Source organism: Aedes albopictus, chromosome 3 (assembly GCF_035046485.1).
Source record: "Aedes albopictus strain Foshan chromosome 3, AalbF5, whole genome shotgun sequence".
NCBI lineage: Eukaryota > Metazoa > Arthropoda > Insecta > Diptera > Culicidae > Aedes > Aedes albopictus.
Window position 1 is genome coordinate 357,121,582 of NC_085138.1, and position 11,299 is coordinate 357,132,880.

Consider the following 11,299-nt stretch of genomic DNA (forward strand, 5'->3'; position numbering starts at 1 on the left):
TTGGCTTTCTTGGGCATAGAATATTGATATTTTCGCCCAAATGCCCACGCGGCCTATTGCTTGAGGGAACGATGCGCCGCGGATTTTTCTCCTTTTACCTGGTTCTTATGGGAGAATAGAATTGTTGCGTTCCTCAAGCGCGGTACGTCATTAACACACAGCAAGGCCGCATTAAACATTTGGAATACGCCACGCCGGTGTTTCGTATAGAAAGGATCTGACAATAGTCCGTGCCAGCCACACGATATACACATTAGTATGGGACAAATATCAAATCCTCGCTCCAGTCGACTTTTTAGATCCCATTTAGGTCCCATATGAACTGTACAAAATTTCAGCGCAATCGGTGACACTATAATTTAGCGCAAGTGGTTCTAAGTTTTCATAGGATTTACTATGGGAAAATTTACACTTTCAGATAAAAAATCCCAGAGGTCGTCCCTTGTCTCCCTAATTCAAATCGATCAATGTTTCTTGTAGAAAAATCAATTATGAAACTTTCCTTCGAAGACCGCAAAACAATTGGATGCTTGTGGAAAAAGTTATTGATTTATTACCGATTAGTGATCCAACGAACGGCTTTTTGTTTTGTTTTATTAGCAGCACTGTAGCTGCTGCCTTGGCTGCTGCTGTTTCTGGGGGTGGTGATGCCTCCCGCCACCCCATGCAACAACGGCAGCAGCAGTGCTGCTAATAAAACAAAATAAAAAGCCGTTCGTTGGATCACTAATCGGTAATAAATCAATAACTTTTTCCACAAGCATCCAATTGTTTTGCGGTCTTCGAAGGAAAGTTTCATAATTGATTTTTCTACAAGAAACATTGATCGATTTGAATTAAGGAGACAAGAGACGACCTCTGGGATTTTTTATCTGAAAGTGTAACTTTTCCCATAGTAAATCCTATGCAAACTTTGAACCGCTTGCGCTAAATTATAGTTTCACCGATTGCGCTGAAATTTTGTACAGTTCATATGGGACCTAAATGTGATCTAAAAAGTCGACTGGAGCGAGGATTTATTTTTTCCATACAAGCGTGTACCATACTAATACACATGCAAAATGGTCACTAGCAGAGGAAGCTCTCAGTTAATAACTATGTAAGTGCTTATAGAAGACTAAGCTGAGAAGCAGGCTTTGTCCCAGTGGCGACGCAACGCCAAGAAGAAGAATACGCCACTTTTTGCTGAAATTAATCTACAATAGCCATTACATAATGTTGGTAACGTGTTGAAAAATTCAACAAAATTTAATTTTAAATGGGGATAAAATTGCTATAGACTGATTTTCTAGTGAGTTCCTAACACAGACTTCAATTTCGTGCACCAACCCACAGACGAAAGGAAATTTACCATATAGTGTCTTTACTCTGGCTGTTGTTTTTGCTGAATAGCAACACGTTTACTTCATCTGTAAGCCCCAAATTCTTTATTAGGCGTTAAAAATTAGTCCTACGTCAACACTGCGGTTATGTCTCAGACATTACACACTCCTAGTTTTTTAGAAAGGAAACTCAGTTCTTAGGACATACGGTTTCGGAAGAAGGGGTTCGACCAAACAATGACAAAATTAAAATCATTCAACAATGGCCAACACCTCGTTCGGAAAAAGAAATTCGTCAATTTTTAGGACTTTTGGGTTACTATAGGCGCTTTATAAAAGATTTCGCCAAAATAGTGAAACCATTGACAAAACTTTTAAGACAAGATTGTGATTTCGAAATTACACCTGAAACCGAAGCATGCTTTCAAAAATGCAAGCAACTTTTGACTCTCGATCCAGTGTTGATATACCCTGATTTCACCAAAGAGTTCATCTTGACAACCGACGCAAGCGATTTTGCTATCGGCGCAGTATTATCCCAAGGCCCTGTAGGCAAAGATAGGCCAATTGCTTACGCTTCGCGGACATTGAGTAAAACAGAGGAAAGGTACTCAGCGACAGAGAAAGAATTTCTTGCGATTGTTTGGGCGGTGAATCATTTCAGACCGTACCTCTACGGAAGAAAATTCAAGATGTTTACAGATCATCAACCATTGACTTTTTCCTTTACCAACGCTAATCACCGTATCATCAGGGGTAAACTGAAACTTGAAGAATTTGATTACGAATTAATTTATAAACCCGGAAAGCAAAACGTAGTTGCCGACGCTTTATCTCGAGTAAGAGAACTAGATGCTAACGCAAATTCTCAATCATCACTTGACGTTGAACCCTCCGAACATGAAGATGATGCATCAGACGACGAAAGCGATGGTATGACAGTACACTCAGCAGATACAAGCGACGACTATTTTATCCCTTGTACCGAAAAGCCGATAAATACTTTTAGAACTCAGATTATTTTCAAGATCGGGAACATTGATCTAACAGCATACGAACAAATATTTCCAAAATATCACCGGCATACAATAACTAAAAATCTTTACACCGAGGAAGAAATCGTCGAATATCTCAAACGTACTCTAAACCCAAGAGGCGTAAATTGCCTTAGAGTCCCCATATCGCTTATCCAACTGGTACAAGAAGTATACAAGAAACACTTCTCTTCTAATCGATCCTATAAAGTTTTCATTTCAGAAATCCTTCTAGATGATGTACGCGTAGACGAGGAACAGGACGAAATTGTTAGAAACACGCATAACTACGGACACAGAGGGATCAAAGAAAACAAAAATCAAATAATACAAAAACATTATTTTCCCCAACTCGAACGAAAAATCAAAATTTTCATTGACTCCTGCGATATTTGCAAAAAAGCCAAATATAACAGGAAGCCACCAAATTTGATAAGAAAAAGCACTTTTGGAAACAAACCGTTCGATCGAGTTCATATTGATATTTTCTTCTTAAAAGGTTCAAAGTGGCTTACCATAGTTGACTCGTTCTCGAAGTTTGCAAACGCAATCTTTTTGGAAAGTAGAACGATAGTAGACATCAAAAAAGCGATAACCGAACACATTAGACAATTCGGAAGACCGCAAACTATTGTGAGTGACCAAGAACCTGCTTTCAGATCGATAGACTTCATCGGTTTTCTCAACGACTTAGGAATCGAAATACATTTCGCGAGTAGTTCAAATTCAAACGGTATCGTGGAACGATTCCATTCCACACTTATCGAAATTTTTCGGACAAATAATGCAAAATTTAATGATTTACCAATCTCGGATCAAGTTAACGTCGCGGTAGACATTTACAACAACAGTTTTCACTCCGCTATTAAAAACCAACCGCGAAATGTAGTATTCAATAATTCGGGATGTACAAACGTAGAGGAAATCGCGGAAAAATCGAAAAATCTTCAATCCGCAGTAAAAGTCGAACTAAACAAAAGAAAAAGTAAATACGAGAAACAAAACGAAGATAACGAAAAACCCATAGAATTCAAAACCGGCGACACTAAGTACATAAAAATTTCACAACGTTTAACTAAAGATAAAAACCCATATAAATTAACATCAGTTAAACAAAACAACGAACTGACATTCAAAGATGTCAATGATATAAAAATCCACAAAAACCGCGTAAAAAAATAAAACAAAACGCTAAACATTAATAATAATAATAATAATGCCATATAAATCAAATCATCTTTCTTACAGATTAATCATCATCAAAACAGTAATCGCCACCAACTACAAAGAAATACCAAACAGCAATGGATTGGTAGCATTTAAATTACAAACAGTAAAAGTCCAAATCGGATACGAACGGACACTGCACACGATTAATCTCACATCCTTGGAAGCCCATCTACAAAACATAGAGAATATTATCACATCATTTAGGACGATAGAACACCTAGAACAAACACTTTGGGATAAAATCAAAATTGCTAAAGATAAACTTTATAGCCTTATACCACACCGAACAAAAAGAGGTCTAGTAGACGCATTAGGCACAGCAATAAAATTCATCGCGGGTAACCCAGATAATAATGACCTTGAGATCTTGCACCGTAGCTTAGGAATACTAAAAACGCAAGGAAATAAGCTTGTAACCAACCAACTGAAACAAATCCGTATCAACGAACTTTTCGCCAACAAACTTAATAACATTTCGAATTCATTAAATATGATCAGCTCAAGGATTTCTAAACAGTATAACACGGTAGAAGATTTGAAAGCAGATTTAGAATTCATCAACCTCATTTGGAACGTTGATAAAATAATTCACATACTAGAAGATATCGAAGAACAGATCGAATTTGCAAGATTGGGCCTTATAAACAAAAACATTCTCTCTTTAGAAGAAAAGCAGTTTTTATTTGATAAACTTAGGAGGCAAAACTTGAATCTTTATTATTTGGATGAGCTATTTCAGTATACCTCAGCGAGCGTTGGCATCAGCAAAACCCAAGCAACACTACTAGTGAAAACCCCAATCCTGGACCCAAGAGCGTTCGATCTCCTAGAACTCCACACCCTGAGAGTTAACAATACGCGTATCGACACGTATATCAATTTGGTCGCAAAACACGGGAATACAGTCTACTATCAACAATCTAGATGCAACATCTGCGACAACAGCAACTTGATCGAGGACGATTGCATTTACAACATACTGACACAACAAACACCCACATGCAAAATGATGAAGACAAAGCAAACAACAACAGTCAAGGAAATCACTCAAGGAGTCATTTTAATCGACCCTACCGAAAACGTAGAAATGAAGGACTCCTGCGGAAACTCCAGAATGGTAAGAGAGGCTATAATAATTGAAACCACGAATTGTACCATCAAAATTCGTAACTTAACATTCAACGGAAAACCTGACGTAACTCACCAGAAAGAGTACCTCATCCCAATATACAGCAAACCTCTCCAAAACGGAAACTTATCAGAGATTGACACCGAAGATGATAGATTACAGTTTCAAAATCTCGAGGATCTTAACGAAGTTCAACTTTCTCTGGACAACTTCAAGCGACGGCTAACCATCGGAGGAGGATCACTCCTCGCATTAACCATTCTTTGTTTCTTTACATTATTTTTCTTCTACAAGAAAGCAACATCGAGAATGGAAGATAAAGCTTTGGGAACTTTACCGGAGCTTCGCACAGTGATACAAACAAAGGACATCCACGAGGACATCTGGCCAACCGAAAGCAAACCCGAGAAGGCGAACCAGAAATTCATCCCAATTCCAAGGATCGGCATGCCGAAAACTTCAACCGAGGACGCTTGAATCTAAGGGGGGAGACGTTACACCCGGACGGCGCCCACTTCCACCAACATAGGCTACCGCACCGCCCCTTACACCCAGGCGGCGCTCCTCGTCCATCAACATAAACAACCCGCACCGATTGTACAACCCAGGCGGTGCCACACATTCATCATCATAGGCATGCACCGCTTAGCAACAACCAACAGGTTGGATTTTGGCTGATCGACCGGCAGTGACACCGATCGATACGCAATCGTCAACGCAGCAGAATCGAAACGGAGACAACGTGACCGACGACGCACCAACGGACCGGATGGCAAACGCTGACGCTAGGTATACGAAGTGATAAAAAGGCTAGGGCACAGTGAAATGACTTTAGTTTTAAGTGTGAATTGTAGAATCTAGGTTTAGTGTTTTTGAATAAATGTTTTTTTTATAAGTCTCGGCGAAGTCTCGCAAAGCTTATATATATGTATATATATATATATATATATATATATATATATATATATATATATATATATATATATATATATATATATATATATATATATATATATATTGTTGGACTTTTGCTACTATGCTTAGTATTTTAGAATGCGTTTGAAAGTTTTGGTATTATTAGAAAACCATTCAACATATTTCAATGAAATTTTCACACAGTCATCTACACATACTACTTCGAAACGCCTGAAATTTTTATGGTTCTATCTTCAAAGACAAAAAAGTTGTGACTATTTGTAGGAGATGCAAAAATTTACAATATGCGCTATTAACAGTTTTTGCATAAAAAACCTTCAAAAAAAATGTTTGTTCTAGACCCCCCGATGGATGATTTCCACCGACCCAGCAAATTGAAGGGAATGGCCCAAAGTATCATTGGGCAAAATTGCAGACTTACTTATTTTTTTGTTTTAAAGTTGCTCTATAAACACACCGTGTTAGAGTTATTTAAAGCTACAATAGAATCACCAAACCACTATTACAAAACAAAAACTCCAATTAGTAAAACAAATCAACTCATTTCCCCGCGGCAATCCATTATCGAATCTTTCACTAAACTAAACACAAATATCGCATGTTCGACAAATGTCCCGATTTGGTTACAAAATCGCATCTAGGTAGGTATCTGTCTTGTGTCGTGCTGCTCCCAACCAAGTGAAGACAACAAACATTACGCAACGGCCTTTCTTCCAGTCAATCAGTCGGCGGCAGCGGCTCAGTCAGCACCTCTATTCAGTGAAAATAATGTGATGTGCATTGTTGACTGAGTCGTGCGCGCTCACATACGCGGGTTAGATACCTGCCTGCCTGCCGACATTATACTCACGCGTGAGGAATGTGTCCATTACGTGTGCCCCGCGCGATGAACACCATTTGATCGATGTCATGTCCGACTTGGTTTTGTGCGTTCGATTTTTTTTAATGAATGTTTATTGCCGAAAACGAAATCGATTATGGGTTTGCTGTAGTGAATGATCTATTAGTGCCGTGCGTCGTTGTTCACTGTGTGGTTTGTGTTCGATAAGTAAGCTTTAAAATCTAAGGAAAAGTAGTCAATGCTGAGACAGCAAAACTATTAGTCAAAGGCATTCAAAACTAACTTCATATTGTGCATTTCCCACCCTACTGGATGCTTTTTACAATTAGTATAGAAGATAGTTGATAGAATAGCGGTTCCGTATAGAACATGTCAGACGATTCTTAGGAGGAATTTCCGAAAGAATTCTTGGAAGATATGCAATTTCTGGAGGGATCCCAGTAGGTACTCCTGGAGCATTTCTGAAGGTATACATGGATCTAAAGGTATTCGAAGAGGAATCGCTGAAGAAATTAATGCGGAAATTTCCAGAAAAATCCTTGGAGAAATTCATGAAGAGATTCCTGCAGAATTCCCTGGACGAATCACAGGAAGGCATTCTTGGAGGAACTTCAAGTACTCTGGAGGAATCCCAGGAGAAATTACTGGAGAAACAATAACCCATATTGCCCTTTTACTGGTATTTTACCAGATCCGTTCTCAAAGTCCTCTGCAAAGTGAACTTAAACCGGAAACAGGAGAAGTTTGACGCAACTCTCCGACGGCAACAAGCTGGATTCCATGACGGACTATCCTGTGTAGACCATATTGTCACGCTCCTTATCATTCTGGATCAAATCAATGAATTCCAAGAGTCTCTCTACCTGGTGTTCATTGATTACGAAAAAACTTTCGACCGTCTCAATCACGAAAACATGTGGGAAGCCTTCAGGCGCAAGAGTATCCCTGAGAAAATCGTCGGCTCCATTGAAGCACAGAACAGAGCATTTTAAGGCAGAGTACTGCACAACGGTGTTTTGTCCGATCCCATCCGGGTCGTTGCTGGAGTGAGGCATGGATGTATACTATCACCGCTACTGTTCCTCATCGTAATCGACGAGATCTTGGTAGGTGCGATTGCTCGTGAACCAATTTGTGGGTTGCTGTGGCAGTCCATTACCACAAGGAGCACCTAAATGCATTTGGATTAGCTGATGACGTTGCTCTCCTAGCTCAACGGCGCTCTGGTACGTCGAGCATGCTCGATGATCTTGCCAATCGCTCCTTGGCGGCAGGTCTTGCCATCAACGCCAACAAGACCAAATCGTTGGATGTAAACACGGTCAACCCTACCAGCTTTACGGTAGCTGGGAAATCAGTGGAGAATGTTGAAAGCTTCCAATATCTTGGTAACCAAATGGCGGTCGATGGCGGCACCAAGATCGACACAGGTGCACGGATCGAGAAGGCTGCTTTTGCCAGTTTAAGAAATGTATGGAAAATCAATCAGATTAGTCGACGCACCACAATCCGAATTTTCAACTCGAACGTCAGTGAAACGTGGTGTGCATCAGCGGAGAACAATCAACGGCTGCAGGTCTTCATCAATAGATGCCTGCGGTATATAATTCGTGCATGGTGGCCTCACAATTGAATCTCCATCGTCGATGTCATCAAAAACTAGGAGTGTGTAATGTCTGAGACATAACCGCAGTGTTGACGTAGGACTAATTTTTAACGCCTAATAAAGAATTTGGGGCTTACAGATGAAGTAAACGTGTTGCTATTCAGCAAAAACAACAGCCAGAGTAAAGACACTATATGGTAAATTTCCTTTCGTCTGTGGGTTGGTGCACGAAATTGAAGTCTGTGTTAGGAACTCACTAGAAAATCAGTCTATAGCAATTTTATCCCCATTTAAAATTAAATTTTGTTGAATTTTTCAACACGTTACCAACATTATGTAATGGCTATTGTAGATTAATTTCAGCAAAAAGTGGCGTATTCTTCTTCTTGGCGTTGCGTCGCCACTGGGACAAAGCCTGCTTCTCAGCTTAGTCTTCTATAAGCACTTACATAGTTATTAACTGAGAGCTTCCTCTGCTAGTGACCATTTTGCATGTGTATATCGTGTGGCTGGCACGGACTATTGTCAGATCCTTTCTATACGAAACACCGGCGTGGCGTATTCCAAATGTTTAATGCGGCCTTGCTGTGTGTTAATGACGTACCGCGCTTGAGGAACGCAACAATTCTATTCTCCCATAAGAACCAGGTAAAAGGAGAAAAATCCGCGGCGCATCGTTCCCTCAAGCAATAGGCCGCGTGGGCATTTGGGCGAAAATATCAATATTCTATGCCCAAGAAAGCCAAGGAAATTTCCTTTATGAAAAATTCCTGGGCTGGCCGGGAATCGAACCCGTCACCCTCAGCATGGCCATGCTGGATATCCGCGCCTTAACAGCTTTAGCTATATAGGCCCCAAACAGCGGTGTATATCTATATATATATATAAATGAGTTTGAAGTCCCTTTGAGGCAACAAAAGTCACGAACGGCTGAACTGATCAGCATGACTCTTGCGCGGTTCGATTCGTATTCGTGGTGGCTGTGTTTATATGTAATAAAAAGTTACGAAAATCAACTAACAAGTAGAAAAACTGTGAAAGTAATGATTTTTCATGAATCGAGAAGAAATTCAACAGGATCGAAATGAAACCAATCTAGAGTGCTGTGCTAAAATGACCTCCACAGTTGTCAAACCACTGCAACCTGGCAAGACAAGGTTTGCCGGGACAGCTAGTTTAGTATAAAATTTGAACTTTATCGATAAACTCTAGATTGAGTTTAAATAAGGGCGAAAGTAACATGATCGATTTCTCTTCATCGACTCTCTCTTCTACAAATTAAAGTGACAAGATGCAGATTCAATCGAACTTTTTTACACTTAGACGCTAGATTGCATGGCAACCTAGCGATTTATGGCCAAAAAGTCCAACTATATTTGCATCTTGTCACTTTAATTTGATGAAGAGAGAGTCGACGAAGAGAACTTGCTCATGTTACTTTCGCCCTTATTTAAACTCAATCTAGAACTATAAAAAAATAGAATTAGTTGAATTTTTAGAAATAATTGAATAATATTCCAAATAACTCATTCGGAAGCTTTGGGGCCCTTAAAAGGACCATTTTGGTATAATTCATTGCCACCCATGCCGCCACCACCGATTGATCCGAAAAGAATCGAGGCTTCATTGGACAGAGGGCGGTGCCACCCGCTTGCTCATCCGTTGAAGCGGATCTTTTTTGGGATCTTGCTGCTGCTGCCGCCGACAATCCATGAAAGAATCGGGGCCCCGGCAAACGAAAAGTGACGCCAATCGAATTTTCGTTTGCCGAGGCGGATTTTTCTTTGGATGTTGCTTCCGCTGCTACCTCCACCGCCGATGGATCCGAAAAGAATCGAGGCTTCATTGGACAGAGGGCGGTGCCACCCGCTTGCTCATCCGTTGAAGCGGATCTTTTTTGGGATCTTGCTGCCGCTCGGCGCTGTCCGTCCGCTGCTGTGTGTGCCGATGAAATGATCGAACTGAGTGTGTGCACCTCTTATATAAGTTTCGTCGTGTCGCCTCACACAACTATGCTTGATTGGGATTGGTTGGGTAAGACTGACCTCATGCTTTTACTAATTTTCAGCTCCAGCCTCAGTCAAGGCACATCATTCAATTGAGCCCCAGCTAGGAAGCATAAATTTGTCGTGTTGTAGGTTTAAAGCTTTTACCATAGTCGATGACGTCAAACCCGACATCAACCTATCATTCACCAATTTTGATTTTGGACACCAAACCCAACATAGACCCAATAGTTGATCGATGTTGATCCAACAGTGGCCCAACATTCGATAAAAATTGACCCGACTTTAACCCGACATTCGACATTTTTTTCAGTCTGGCGGAATCCAGAAAGAAATCAGAGGGAACAGCTTTTATGCCCCTAGATTAGCAGATGCAGCTCCTCCCATTCGGCTGGCTTTCCAGAATATTCCATTTGCATGGCCCGCCCCGCATGCTTCAGACGCTTCAAACGATTAATCAACCCAGAAATGAGAATTTTTTTCACTAAGCGTTAAAGTAAACAAAATATTGGAAGATTTAGATCATTTTAATTCGAAAATTGTTGGAGTTAAACAATGTTTTACGGAAAATAGTTCTGATAGGGTAATGCTTTGCTGAGTTCTGGATGGAACCATTAGTGGCCGGAATTCAATCATTCATTTTTCGGGTGAACCACACTTTTCTCGATTGATGGAGTAAAATTATCTGATTTACAACTCTTGAAGAATCATTTTTTGGTGATCCTGATAAGGACCGTTGGATAAAATAACGATTTCAGGAAGAAAATGGCATGAAACCGCCTTGCCACGCAATGCGTGTTGGTTTTCTCCGTGCTAATCCTGCAGGATGCCACCGAAAATTGGTAGGCCGCTTTCTGCCGTGGATAAGATTCATGACGCTATCAGCACGATAGCCGAGAGTCGCCACTGGGTACTGCTCACTGCTCAGGTGTGGAGGTGACATCCACCCTGCTTGACTAATCCAACTAAAATGACGAAAGAAATCAGAGGGAGCAGCTTTTATGCCCATAGATTAGCAGATTAAGCTCCTCCCATTCGGCTGGCTTTTCAGTATATTTAATTTGCACGACCCGCCCCGCATGCACCAGACGCTTGAAACGGTTAATCAACCGAGAAATGAGAAAATTTCCATTTAACGAATAAAGTAACCAAAATATTGGAATGTTAAGATCATTTTAATTCGAACAACGTTATA